Source organism: Monodelphis domestica, chromosome 6 (genome assembly GCF_027887165.1).
Source record: "Monodelphis domestica isolate mMonDom1 chromosome 6, mMonDom1.pri, whole genome shotgun sequence".
NCBI lineage: Eukaryota > Metazoa > Chordata > Mammalia > Didelphimorphia > Didelphidae > Monodelphis > Monodelphis domestica.
In genome coordinates, this window is record NC_077232.1 from 41,107,518 (window position 1) to 41,111,640 (window position 4,123).

Consider the following 4,123-nt stretch of genomic DNA (forward strand, 5'->3'; position numbering starts at 1 on the left):
GTTTACTAATTCTGGAAGGACAAGGACAGCATTAAAACTCTTCAATCTCTCTCTGTCTCTATCTCTGTCTCTGTTGTAAAGTAAGAGAGAGAGACAGAGGGACCCTGAAACTGAGCTGAGAAGTCATGGCTGCAGGGTCCCTCTCTCTCCCTTACTTTTACACTGACTCTCTGTTTCTTTCTTTTTTCTCTCTGTCTCTCCTTTCTTTTATCTGTCTATCCTCTATTTTATTTTTCTCTCCTCTCTCTCTCTCTCTCTCTCTCTCTCTCTCTCTCTCTCTCTCTCTGTCTGTCTCTGTCTCTGTCTCTGTCTCTGTCTCTGTCTCTGTCTTTCTCTCTTTCCCTCTCTCCCTCCTCTTCTCTCTTTTCTCTCTCCTCTCTTTTCTCTTTCTGGCTCTGCTTCTATTTCTTTCTGTCCCTCCCTGGTTGTCTCTCTTTGTTTCTCTCTATCTGTTTCTACCAACTTCCTCTTCTCCCCCCCCCCCTTCTCCCTTTTCCCCTCCCACTGCCTCTAGGCACTGCTAACTTGGAGTGCTATAGAGTGAATAAATAAGAAGTGAGAAGGTCTCTGCATCCTAAACCAGTCCCCTCAATGGCCTAGTCTTGATTCTCTGAGCACCTGAAAGCAGAACAAAGGCAGATCACATTTCTCTATTCCTAATCCTGGGGGATTAATACCCACCCCCAAAATCAGGTCCCCTGTCAGCAGCCACAGACCAATTGGAGGTCATTTAGTCCCTCCCCAGAGCTAACGGCACTGAGCACTGATGAGGAGGGTCCTGTATCTTCTCACAGGAGGATGCCCAAAAGAATAGGGAAGAAATCTGAAGGCATTGTCAAGTCAAGGCTGCAACAACAAGCTACTCAGAGTCATTGCTGTCCTACCTGTGAAGGATTTTCCCTAGGACATCCAAATGAAGGGAAAGCACTCAGGGAGTCAGTCCTCAAAGCTGCTCCTCTCAGGCACCACAAACTCCCATCTCACTTTCTTGTTTTCTATTCTTCTAACAAGTATGTCACCCACTACCATATATAGTAACAGAAACAACTCCCTGTTTGTCTCTGCTGCTCATAGATGGCCACAGAAGAGGGGAGAGAGAAGTTGCTGTCCTCTGCTGCCTGATTGCCTCACAATTCAACCAGTTCATCTTCCTTAACATTACTATGGACTGGGGGAAGCTGGGTAGCTCAGTGGATGGAGAACCAGGTCCAGAGATGGGAGGTCCTAGGTTCAAATCTGGCCTCAGACACTTCCTAGCTGGATGACTCTGGGCAAGTCACTTAACCCCCATTGCCTAGCCCTTACCACTCTCTTGCCTTGGAGCTAATACACAGTGCTGATTTCAAGACAGAAGGTAAGGGTTTAAAAAAAAACATTATTATGGACTAGGGGCATCTAGGTGACTCAGAGGATGGAGAGACAGGTTCAGAGATGGGAGGTCCTAGGTTCAAATCTGACCTCAGACACTTCCTAGCGGAGTGACCCTAGCCACATCACTTAAACCCCATTGCCTAGCCTTCACCACTCTTGGGGGCATCTGGGTAGCTCAGTGGATTGAGAGCCAGGCCTAGATATGAGAAGTCCTAGGTTCAAATCTAGACTTAGACACTTCACAGCTTTGTGACCCTGGGCAAGTCACTTAACCCCCATTGCCTTGCCTTGGAACTAATACACAGTACTGATTCCAAGACAGAAACTAAGGGTTTAAAAAAAAAAACATTATATGGGCTAGGGATAGCTAGGTGACTCAGGGGATGGAGAGCCAGGCTTAGAGACAGGAAGTTCTGGGTTCAGATCTGGCCTCAGATACTTCCTAGCTGTGGGACCCTAGCCACATCACTTAAACCCCATTGCCTAGCCCATGCCACTCTTCTGTCTTGAAACCAATAGATTGTATTGATCCTAAGATGGAAGGTAACAGTTTAAACAAATAAATAAAACAATACTAAGCGTTGTGTACAGATTAGGTCTCTGGATCTGAATGAAGATGGGGAAAACTGAAAGGAATTGAATCAAAAAGCAGCCAAACTGCCTGTTCATTCTTCATAATGCAAAATCACTCATCACAGCCCTTTGAAAAGTCATTTCTGGGACAGATGGAAAGAGGTTTAATTGTTCCATTTGGAGAAGGTGGTCAAAAAATGATCTCATCACTTTCTCTGCCTAACCTGCTCCATTCCAAAAGCACATATTAAGCCTCAGCTAGGTGCCAAGTACTGTGCAATTGCCTTCAAGGAGGGGATGAACCTTCTTTTGGAAGAAGAGGTAGGCACACAAATAAGCTGGTAATTAATCTTTGGAGCTGGGCAGGAATTGGTAAAACATTAATGGTAGGCAAGAGGCAGCGCTTGAGCTAAGCCTTTGAGGGAAGTTGGGATTCCAAGAGCGATTATAAAAAGCCTGACGTGACTGAAAATGACTAAACAAAAACAACAATCCTATGAAAAATCTTCTAACAAATAATTCCTGCCAAGGGTTCCTTTCTCTGATACAGGGGACCGGGTTAGTCTGGAGTGCTGTTCCCTTTTCTTTAATCACTATAGAGTCAACTCAGATACCTCTGTAGGGTCTATGATAGGGGAACCTATTATATAAAATTATATAAAACCCCCATTTTAGAGATAAGTATACTGAGGCAGACAGACCACTTGTCCAGGATCACACAGCTTTGTGACTGAGGTCATATTCGAATTCAGTTCTTCCCAAATCCAGATTGCACCACCTACTACCTCCTACAAGTCATCTTAATAAGTTGCCTGTGACACTGAGAAACTAAGGCATGATTTGAATATAGATCTTCCAAACTTCAAAGGTCTCCTTCTTTCTATTACAATGCAATTACTTGCAATAGGAGAATTTGAGAGGTTCAAATTGTGTTGTCTAAGGACTGAGAGAGAGGTTCACTTCTGAGCAAAGGGATCAAGGAAAACTGAGCAAAGGGAATCAAGAAAAACTTCATGGAGGGAAGCATCATATAGTAGAAAGAGTCAGGAGGACCTGAATTCAAATCCCACCTGGGACCATAGGTAAATTATTCTCTGGGCTTAAGTTTACTAATCTAAAAGAAAATAAAAAGAGGAGGCTGGCCTTGGGGACCTCTAAGGTCCTCTCCATTTCTAAATCTATGATCCATGGAGGAATCTGAGAATCCAAAATAGGAAGAATTGACATTCAAAGACTAGGACACAGCATGAACAAAGACAATGAGGCAGGGGACCATAGATCATGTTCTACAGCCAAAGAATAATCCAATTTGGATAAAGTCTAGAGTTCATGTGAAAGAGAAATGTAAGAGAAGACTGAACAGGCAGAAATAAGGGTCCTATGTACATCACAATATCCTTAGCCACGGTTGTTATGGCAACAAAGAACAAGAAGCACATCAAATGCTCATGGACTGGGGAATGGATGAACAAATTGTGCTGTATGCATGTAATGGAATATCACTTTACTATAAGAGACTGACAGTACAAATAATTCAAAGAAGTATGAGAAAACTTATGAACTGATTCAAAGTGAAGTAAATAGAACCATTTGGCTAGATAATCACAATATAAATGGAACCAACAATGACAGTAAAAACCAAGGCTAATGCTGTGCAATTATAAGGACTAAGACTGGCTCCTAAATAACAGATGATAAAATGTTTCTTTCTCTTTCTTTGCCAAGATATGGGTATGGAACATTGTATTTACCATGCGACTCAGTTACTAACATCTTGGTTACTTTGTCTGAACTGCTTCCTCCAACTCCTACACATACACCTTTTTGTTTGTTTGTTTTTATTCTTTGTTGTACAAGATGACTCATTGGGTAGGAAAGAGAAGGAGGGAGGAAGAAAGAGAGAGGGAGAGGGAGAGGGAGAGGGGAAAAGAAAACTTTAAAAAACCCAAGAAGGTACCAGGATTTTGGAGGGTCCTGAGTGACAATATAGTTATCCTATCTCTCTCCAGCCACCCCTGAAACTCAATCCTAGGTTACTAAGAAACAGAAAATAACTACATGCAACTATGTCACCACCAAAGAGGATGTAGGAGTGAGGTTCTTACTAGAAGGAACTGAGAAATGAGCTCAGACAGCAAAACTCAACTACCGGAAACTGGTTTGATGCAGACATGGCTTG

At 42.9% G+C, this 4,123-nt stretch overlaps 1 long non-coding RNA gene across 1 annotated transcript in view; it reads right to left on the reverse strand.

The window, feature by feature from the left end:
- LOC130454996 (uncharacterized) overlaps positions 1 to 1,086 on the reverse strand; it is a 26,221-nt gene extending 25,135 nt beyond the window's left edge. The window contains exon 1 of the long non-coding RNA XR_008912756.1: positions 885 to 1,086. This is a non-coding gene — a long non-coding RNA (uncharacterized LOC130454996). The remainder of the gene's footprint in view (positions 1 to 884) is intronic.
- Between the last annotated feature and the right edge of the window lie 3,037 nt (positions 1,087 to 4,123).